At 33.7% G+C, this 10,804-nt stretch overlaps 1 protein-coding gene across 1 annotated transcript in view; it reads left to right on the top strand.

Annotated features, from left to right (window-relative positions):
• Positions 1–566: 566 nt before the first annotated feature.
• Positions 567–10,804, top strand: part of LOC134288025 (ELKS/Rab6-interacting/CAST family member 1-like) — a gene marked incomplete at its 3' end in the record, with an annotated part of 49,002 nt that continues 38,764 nt past the window's right edge. The window contains 1 exon segment of the mRNA XM_062851625.1: positions 567–1,318.

Genomic DNA, 10,804 nt, shown 5'->3' with positions numbered 1-10,804 from the left:
CTCGCAAAATGTGAGTTCTTCCTTCGGAAGGGAAGTAAAGTGTGGGTCCCGAGATGAACTATAGCCTAGGGCTAAAAATCTCGTTAATACAGATAAAAAAATAATAATTCACCAAATATTTTGGATCATGAACAATCAATTACTCAGAAATCGCTTGGTTTTAAACTTTTATTTTACATTTTTTTCTGAAATCAGTAAAAAATACTACTGTAATGAATAGTTTTCGAGGTCTATGGAAAAAATTTAAGAAAATTTGTAAAAAAACTGAAAATTTACAAAATTGTAAGCTTTGAAGTCGTTTCGAAATTAAGAGAAAGACACATGTTCCTTTCTGACTTAACGCCGATCATCAGCTAAAGCAACTGTAAAATTAAACAGCTGAATATTTAAAAACTACGGAAGTGATACAATCAGTTCATAATTTAATGAGTAAAAATTACAGTTATCCAAGTACGCATCAAACAAGGTTGCTTTCATTATTGATGTACATACAAAGTCCCCTAAATTGTAATTCATTCATATAAAAACATGTTTCCAAAATGTTTAACAACTATTATCTATTGAGGACAGAAACCAAGTGCTGGGAAACTCAGAGCTAAAACTGAACGGCAGAAGCGAAAAAGCTCTCCTTCCTTGGTAGCGCGACAACGGGGATCCTGCGCGATGAACGAAGAGCTTTTCATTGATTCTTTTATCATCGTAGCGGAGTGTAGAAGTGAAAATTTCGAGTGGAGCATTAAATTGGTGCAAATTCCAGTGAAAAAGGCCAGAATTTGGCTGAAAATAGTGAAACGATGATGAAGAACCGACCGGGGCCTGGATTCGATGGCCCTTACTTAGCGAGAGTTCGATTGCGCTAGAAAATCGGTGGTGGAAAATTTTGGGGAGTGTGAAGGAGCCTCTGCAGGGCTGAAAATTTCCTAGCCTGTGTGAATCGTAGTGTAAAATTTGTATCACCAGGCCACCTGCTTCAGATGTGGATCAGAATGCGAAGGAAAAAGTGCTAGCAGAGTTCAAGTCGTCCTTCTGGAACAAAGTTTTGGTGTCTGGTCAGCATTTTGAATAAGGTTCTGTTGGAAATTGTGCAAAAAGGAAGATTGCTGCCTAGCATATTGGGGCAGCCTGAGTGAAGAACGACCGTGGGCTGCAGAAGGCTACTCTGGTGGCAGAGGCCAAGGTAAAAGAGAAAGAAAAATTGATTGAACCCACACTCTCCATGGTCGTGATAAGTGAAAATTGTGAAAACTCTCGAGGTGAAAAAATGTTTGCAATAGAATTGTAAGTGCAAAAAGTGCAAACGAAGAAAAATCAATGAATGGTAATTTTCTATGTTATTCAAATTGCCTAAGTGTCCCCATCAAAATCCTAAAAGAGCAAGTTTCTCAGAGTCACACACAGTTTTCCATTCAAAAGCATAAAAATAACACTATTACATATACCTCATTAAGTATTTATCTGGTTTGTCGCTGGAAAATTTCTCCTTTTCAAATAGAGGCAAGAAAAAAGCTGCTGTGGACTATAGCTCTGTGAATCACCCACACACGTAGGCGAAGAGTTTTCCCCCAGAAAATGACATCAAAACGGTTACCACTGAAAGTAGTGCTACCACCACCGTTTATGTGGTATAATGTGTGAGTACAGTGATAATGTTGTGAACACTCACAATGAAAGCTCCTGGCAGCAGAATGCCAATCGTGTGGGTGTAGTTCATATGTCCTAGAGTTTGTTTCGTTTTTCGTGGTGGTATGATTTACTATCAGGCCTGAATGCAAATATTTGCAAGATTTTTACTCTTGCATTTGAAAGAATGTAGGCCTGCAGTTCTGTTCAAATAGCAGTCAGCAATTTTCAAACCTAGCTTTTGAGTAAAATAAATAAATTGTATCTGCTTAGAATCTATAGCCGTTGATTTCCAATATGAAGTACAATGTAACTGAAAAACTTTATGAGATATGTTATGAATTACTCTAAAAAAATGACAGAGTTCTAAATTTGAGACTGTGCATAGTTGAATTTTGAATAATATCCCACCACATCTCATAGTTGGCAATGATTTCGTTGCAAACAATAGTGTATGGTAAGGTACAACTTTTGTTCACATTCACAACGATTGTTGATTAATTGGAATGGATTTGAGTGTCATTACTGGGAGGGAGGAATACATGCTGGATTCGATCAATAGTTCAATTGTGTGTTTATGGACATGTGATCGAATGAGCAATCCAATGATTTTTTTTCTTATATATGAATGTTGAAATTATTTCTGGCACTTTATTTAGTCCTAGCAAATATTTATCTCACTTTTTGTATCCTTGCTATTTGGCTGGTCGAGGGAAGAAAGATAATAAAAAACAAACATTTATTTTGAAAAATGTCAAAAATTGAACTGATTTGCAAACATATTCAGAAAAGATTAGGCAGTTTTGCCTGTGAATGAAATTTCCAAGAGTTTGGTTTTGGATTCCTTGATGAAACATATGTGTTTTATGAAAGTGATTGTTTTCATTGCCTTCGTATATACTTAATTGTAAAAATAATTATTAACAAATATTTGAGCAGGGCCCATTCTTATTAAAAAAAGGACTTGTTAGTTTCGTTTGTGTTAAGTATAGCGAAGGCTCAAAAGCTACAACTGCTGAATGTCGATAATTTGAATTATTACGGAAACCAGAATAACTGAAAAGTGTTTTCATAAAATAGAAATAAAATATGTGTGCTTGAATATGACTTAAATTTGAGAAGTATTTTTTTATCCTGATTTATGAATACCGAATTCGGTAAATTTTTGACGAAATTAGAACAGCGGAGTCAACAAATACGGTTTGTTTACCTTTTACTCACATTTTTGACAGTTGATGTACTAAGCCTCAGTAAGTTCTATTACCGAAACTATGGAAATAGTTCTCAACCCGATCTTTCATTTTAAGGTAAATTTCTAAATTTTGCGGCAATCAATTGCCATTAATCATATAATTATAATTATATCTTCAAAGACTTTGCACAGTTTTTTTGTTTATTTTCAGAATATGTGAGAAAATACCTAAAACTTGTTCTGTAGTGTTGCATGGATATATTAAAAATCTTAAGCTTATCTCAAATTCTTTAGACTATAGACTGTTTCAGAAATTATAAGTACACTTTGTTTATTACAATAAATGAACTGTTCTAATGATTTTTACCAACTTCTTCCAGAGTATAGCATATTGTACTCCATATATTTATGTTTCCTTTCAATTGTCTTGATATTTTAAAGAACAGTCGAGTTCTCTAACAAATAACTTAATTTTTAAAATTCACATTTGCACAAAGGTGTTCTTAATGATTTCAACATTATTTATCACTAAATACCAAAAATTATCTCAATTTTTATCACATTCGCTTTCTCAACAAGTTTTCTAAGGAATGTCTTGATCAAAATTTGGGAAAAATCGATAAAGGCATTTCCACAACATTTTTTCGGAGATCAAGTTTTTTTTTATTTTTTAAGGTTTCATACGGAACATAAGGACTACCACACAGTTTCTTAGCATTCTTGAAGGCATTTAATCTAAACGAACTGATTTTTTCAGCACATTCGATCCTTCAGAGGGCAAAGCTTGTCATACCATAAAAACGAATGCAGTAAGTAGTAATTAAGGCATTCGTTTGTTTAAAGTTTGTTGCTACTGGTGTTGTTGAGAAATTTGAAACGAAAAGTTTTGTATTGAGAAGGCCCGTATTGGTGGTTCTTGATCAAATATTCCAGTAAAAATTACTCTTACCAATCGAGAAATATATTTTATTATCGATACAGCAATTTTTATTGTATTTGGAAATTAAATATTTTATCTGTGAGATTTTTTTCTTTTCTACTATGCTACATTTTTTGACCACTTTGTGTAACTTCAAATTTTAATCATCTAGTTTACAGAGCCCTATTTTTTAACTTTCACCACAAACATCAACAAAATTGGTATAATTTGCTTCGTTGACATGTTTACTGTAAGAGCTTGAAGAAACTTTTTTGGATATTGTGCTCAAATTGAAATGGTAGTTAATGGTTAGTGTATTTTTAATTTCTGAAACAGTCTATAAGAGTCTATTTACTAATTCCAAATTAGCTTTAAATGTGTGTTGGAAATAAAAGCATACTATAAGGATTACCACTCATGAAAATACGGTTTTAACTGGACACTAGACTTAAAAATAGAACGGCATTGATTTTTCTCAATTTCACTACCATTGAAACATTCATTTGTAAGGTCAGAAACTAGTACGCCCTACTATTTCTGTTATAGAGATTTTGTGTATCAAAGTTGGATATAGTGGAAAAATGTTTCAAATTTTTATATTTTCAATCATATTGAATCAAAGCCGAAAAGTGTTGCAAGTTACCCTATTTGACGGTAATCGTAAGGTGTTCTAGAACTCATTTCAAATGAAACTAGGGTAAAATATGTGAGATTACCAGGATGGTTTGTGAAAACCGACATTTTTTTGTGAAAAAAGTCTAGTTTCATAAACTGGTGGGGTGTTAGGGGATGAAATTTCTCATATAACTTTTTTATTTGTATCTATAATAAAGTAATAATAATAATATTGTTTTGAGACGATTGATTAATTTTACAACAGTTACAATTCTGAATGATGTATTACGGATTTCATTTTGGGTTATAAGCATCCCAACATTTGCTGTTGATGATAAATTCAACAAATATAATAGAGATCTTAACCTTCCAGTGCGTGCTCCATCAAACAACCGAAACTGCACCGCGCTCGCGCTGTATACGAAAAGCGAGGTTTTTTGGTAGTGTTGAACTTTTTACAACAGCGCGCGCGCTGAAGGGTTAAGAAACAAATGTTAGATTAATACATATAATTAGAAAACTTGTCAAATGATTATACTCAATGCCGCAGCAGCATCCTCTTGACAGAAGTTTGTGTTTAAGGTGTTTTGTTATGTTTTAGCGAAGGAGTATTCTTCAAAATAGATTTTCCATCTGTTTTCTTATTTAAATATTATCAATGATTAGCGCTAAAACGTGACAGTTTTTGAAAATGTAGAATATGCTCACTTGTTCCATATATTATGTAAACAAGACTGTCACTAATAAAACCAAGAAGACTCATAGTTACTAAAATATCCCAGAATCTAAAATACGACCTATCAGCGATGCTCCAGAGTAGAAATATCAGCATTGAATACACAGTTCACATCCTGAGCCATCTAATGATGCTTGCATATAAAACATTTCAATATAAATGAGTTTTAGGTGAACAATAAACTGTTAATACACATCCTTAGTTTACAACCTGTTCGTCAGTCTGTACTGTTCAGTTTGGTTACTCTAAATAGTAACTATGAATAATGTGTTTGTTATAAGTTGAAGCCACTCAGGTACAATTGACGGTATTTTTTCAGATTTCGAGGCTTTAACAGAAAAAAAATCATATACAATAGTAGATGACAGTGAAAATGTCTCTGCACTTTTAGGGCTATGATAATCTTTTTCGGCAATGTTCAAGAAATATTACAGTCACTGTTAACAATTAATCAATTTTATCTTTCATTGAAATACAAGAACTTTCACATTCATCCTCTTAAGTTCCTTAACACCCCATTTTCATATTTTTCTAAAAATTTCCACATTTTGTTAAATATCTTCAATTTCTCCAAAAAATCGTTAAATTTTGTAATCTATATGCGTAGCAGGCAGCAAGACAATAATCGGACTGCTTTTCCTGAAAGTTTTAAGAAGCAAAACCCATGAATTAATGGGGACGAAAAATTGTTCCGTCGCTTAACACCCCATTTTACGGTATATGAAAGAAATAAGAATGTAGAGATGTTCAAAAACAAAAACTAGGAAAATCAAAATCCAAAATTCATAAAATCGCGAAAAAAAGAAGTGCTGTCCAAAACATGATTAAATTGATTTTTGAATACGGAAAATAATATAAAAAATGTGCATTTACAAAATTTACACCAAACAATGTTCTTGAATGACTTAATGATTATTCATGATTATCAAAAATTTTAATCCTGATTAATAATTGATGATAAATAAATAAATAATCGTCCGTACCATTCCAAGAAAGCGAAGCTTTTTGAATGCTCATCAATGGGCTGCTGTTCCGATAAAATAAATCAAAGGCAGCCACCTGAAGCATGTGCATTAACTAAATTTCCCTTTAGATGATAGGTATACTCAGCATAAATTTTCTGGGAAAGACCATAGAAACAATACAAAAATGCAAATCAATATTATTGTTATGTCTAACTTCATCTACTTCATGTTACCATAGCCAAAGTTTTGCCCTACTTCCAAGTTTTCTTCATCAGAAAGATTGTTTTGGTGGAAAACCATGGCTCACCTTCATTCAATTGCGGCAGCGAATAAGTAAGCCCCTGTGGGATAAGATCCATCTCCACTGTGACACAGTAAAGTGGAGCACGCTGATGATGTGTGGCATCATTGCGAAAGGTAACCTGATAACATATCAAGAATAAAAGAAAGGAAAAAGATCTCTTCGCTGCAAATCGCGTGCTTCAATTTATTCCGAGCTCTGCATGTAGCAGATAGAGGTACAGATGAGAAAAGAATGAAGTACACGGGAAGAATAATAGAAGATGTGCTTGTATTTCTTATCCATCTGAATGCCTTAATGAGACCGCAGGGCAAAACGTTCGTTCTAGTCGTTTGTGCAAAAGTGAGAAAATTCCTGCCTAGTCTTTGAAGCATGTGAATCTGAGCTATTCGGTGCCTCTGTATCTTCAATGGCAGTTTATTTTCGTTCACTTAATCACGACCGGGTACCTCAAAAACTTTTTTTTCTGTTACAACTAGCAGGAAGGACGAAAGTTCTTGGTGAGAGGAATGGAATTGATTTTTGTATAAGGAATTGACTTAACAGCAAAGAGATTGTAGTAGAGCACATATCGAAAGAATAGTGTAAAATTCTGTGACATATAATGCATGTTATTATAGCGTGTGATTTCACAGAAGTTCACATGACATGGCATGTAAATCTCACGAAATATCATGTAACGTTCCATTATATGTCATGTAAGTAATATAGACACATTCTACGGGCCCCGTATCATCAATACCAATTTTTCAAAGCTTAGTTATGGCATATTTGACATTTTTATCACATTCTACATTACTTTTGTCATCCAAAAATGTATTCGACATGATATTAGTGCTACGATAAATATAAATTGAATGACGATTAAGATTAACATTAAAATCGTGATTTTAAGTCTTTTAGGCACACTTTTCATCCAAACTATCGTATTTTAAACACCAACACACTGATTTTCCAAAAGTCTTCCATCATTTGTAGATAAATGTATGTAGATTTTTAAGCATAAAAAGATTTTTAATCGGAAGACTTTACAACTCTGAAATATGGCTGATCATAGTATGGGTTTTTATTGCGTTGTAACGTCACGAAAAATCAACATTTTTAAATTTTATTCAAATACGGAAAACGTTACAAATATGAAATTTTGTATGCTCTTTGTACTCGAAAAGATCTTTCAAATGAGATTAAAAAAAAGAAAATCGGTTCACGGAAGCCTGAGTTTCACCTGGATGAAGTTTGCGTTGTAACGTCACGAAAAAAAGTTCTGTGGAAAAGACCAAATCTTTCTGGCTTGGACGGCTTCGGAATTGGACAAACGTAGTTCTATATTCAAAACAGTTTCGTTCTCGTTGTGTATGAGCTCTTTTTCGAGATATCGTTTATAAATTGCGTACCATTGCCGATTAATAAACTACGTAGACTTTTGAAGGACGGGGAGATGGTTATTATTGTTATTTATTTTTAACTAAAAATTTTGAAAGAGAGAAAAGCCCCTTTGAGTGATTTCGACGGGGAGATGGTGTTTGGCCAAAATCCACTATGTAATTGTACTGCGATATTGTAATTTTTTTAATCGTAATCTAGTACCACTCAAACCGAAAATTTCTGTGATATGAGTGGCCAACAGACGAAACACTGACGAAATTGCAAAGTTATTAAGTTGGTCAAAGACTTACAGTTGATGGATAGTTTGAGAGAGAACTTACAAATTTTAAATTTCATACATCTCAGGATCCCTTTTACATAGAAATACGATTTCTTCGGCAAAGTTGTTTGGTAAGTAATGGACTTGCAGTTGATTTACCAATAGATGCGAGATTTTGCCACTAGAAGACGTCAGTTTCCATTTTGCAAAAGCAGGCAAGGAATTAGAATTTCTTGAAAAGTATTCTACAAGCTGGAACTTTTTTCACATTGGACATACTGTATTCAAATCAAATTGTAATCAAAGATCAATATATAATTCTTAACTTTTAAAATTTTATTTGATTTGATTCACTTATTCCTTAAATATAAGACTTAATAGAAAACAGTCAAAAGTATTATTGTGCTTAAAGCGCTCCATCTTTGTGTAGAGCTAACCAATAAAGTCCAAAATTGTAGATATTACAGATAACAAGATGAGGAACTATTAGTCAAAATTTGAGAATTTTTGATATATTTTATAAAAAGTTTCGGCTTGTTGAATGTGTTTTGGGTAATTAATAAAATTGGCATGCTTTTGAAAACTGAAACCACCACTGTGTGGCAGAAATTAATAACATACGGCTATTAAACTGAAAGTCTAGTGATCTACCAAACAACTTTAATGAAGCAACCATCTTTCCAATTAATCACGATCCTGAGATAAGTAAAACTTAAAATGCGTATGCCCTCTAGCGCCTCCTAGTGGAAGGATTTGAAATCATACGGCCCATCAATTGAAAGTTCTTGACCAGCCAAACAATTTTGTCGAGGACACCAACTGTCTAAATTTTAGGATCTTGAAATATATGGGATGGATATTACGTCAGTGTTACATCTATTTTTGATATAACAAGAATCACCGACAAACAGACGTAACATCTACGAAATTGAAACTCATATGTATCTCGGGACTCTAATTACTTAGACTTTAGACTTTTAGAATGTTGATGTCTTTGGAAAAGTTGTTTATCTTGCCCAGAATTTTCAGTTTAAAAGCCGTTTGGTTCAAGTTTCTAACTGACTAGTGGTAGTTAAAATTTTGAAAAATAGTGCACTTTATATTTATTCAAAAAATATTCAACATGTTGTAACTTCTTATAAAGTGCCCAAAGATTTTGCCAAAAAATAGTTTCTCAACTAATCAAAATTTGTTGAAAACTTTTTGAGAAATTCTAAATTATTGTAAACTTTTAATAAGCGTCTCCCAGTGTGTCTGAATCTCACATCCAATAGTAAATCAGCTGTAAGTTTTTGACTTATTAAACAATTTTACCGAAGACACTAACTCTCTGAGTAATTATGACTCTGACATCTCTCTCTCTCTCTCTTCTTGGCGTAACGTCCTCACTGGGACAAAGCCTGCTTCTCAGCTTAGTGTTCAATGAGCACTTCCACAGTTTTTAACTGAGAGCTTCCTCTGCCAATGACCATTTTGCATGCGTATATCGTGTGGCAGGCACGAAGATACTCTATGCCCAAGGAAGTCAAGGAAATTTCCTTTACGAAAAGATCCTGGACCGACCGGGAATCGAACCCGTCACCCTCAGCATGGTCATGCTGAATACCCGTGCGTTTACCGCCTCGGCTATATGGGCCCTGACTCTGACATATATATGATGGATTGTTTTTGTCAGAATTAGGTCTATTTGTCTCTGGAATCACATAAATTGATGCCCCTAAGTGGTATTCAGATCCTCAGGTATGTCTTTGGTTCAATAACTGCTCGCACATCTTAAAGCGTTTTTAATTGAATCAATGACATTGCATAAATTATTGAAAAAATGTTTAATTCGACGGCGTGATTAGTTTTATGCTGTAAAATCTAAATATCTGGCGGTACGAAGTATTGGATATCAACGGTTTAGTCTTTGGGACAATATTAGATGAATATGGGTGGTACTAGGCCGAAGATGGGTACCATTAACCTTCATGAAGGAGTTTTCATACTGCTGATAGCAATAACTTAGCCCTCCGAGCCATTTATCACAAAACGGATTTTTAATAGAATAAAGTTGCTCTTGAAGCAGTAAAAATAATGCAATAATATATTCACAAATTCGGGCAATTTTGTCTGATTATTCTGATTAAAAAATGATGTGCATTTTCGTGACGTTACAACGCGAGCAGAACCCTGTTTGAAACTGAATGTTGTAACGTCACGAAATGTAAAAGTCGATTATCCAAAAAACGAATCCGAAATGTAAATGTTTTATTTCACTGCATTGAAGAACAAACCAATAAATTTCAATGGTGGGAGAAATTTTCAGTTTAAAATACAAATCCGAGCAAATTTTTCAAGATGTTGGTTGCGCGGTAGAGGGGGTCGAATTCTAGCGCGTTGTAACGTCACGTTACTAATACGCATTTTAAACAAATTTTTCTAATGAAAACTAAATGTTAAACAGGTCAAACGTATCGGAAATTTTACAAAGAATCTAAATATGATAAAATATTTTGAGGTTTACTGTCGTTTTTATGAATTAAAGTACAAAATGTGACTACGGATGCCTAGAAACGTTGTAACGTCACGGTAGAATGTGCCTTATCTCGACGGCGTGATGAGTTATATGCTGAAAAATTTAAATATCTGGCGGTGCAAAGTGCCGGTGTCATTAACCTTCATGAAGGAGTATTCATACTATTGATAGCAATAACTTGGCCCTCCGAGCCATTTATCACAAAACGGATTTTCAATAGAATAAAGTTCCCCTTGAAGCAGTGAAGATAATGCAATGATATATTCACAAATTCGGGTAAATTTGGCTGATTA

Source organism: Aedes albopictus, chromosome 2 (assembly GCF_035046485.1).
Source record: "Aedes albopictus strain Foshan chromosome 2, AalbF5, whole genome shotgun sequence".
In the NCBI taxonomy this organism is placed as follows: domain Eukaryota; kingdom Metazoa; phylum Arthropoda; class Insecta; order Diptera; family Culicidae; genus Aedes; species Aedes albopictus.
The sequence above is the reverse complement of the archived record's forward strand: the minus strand, read 5'-3'. Positions and strand labels throughout refer to the sequence as shown.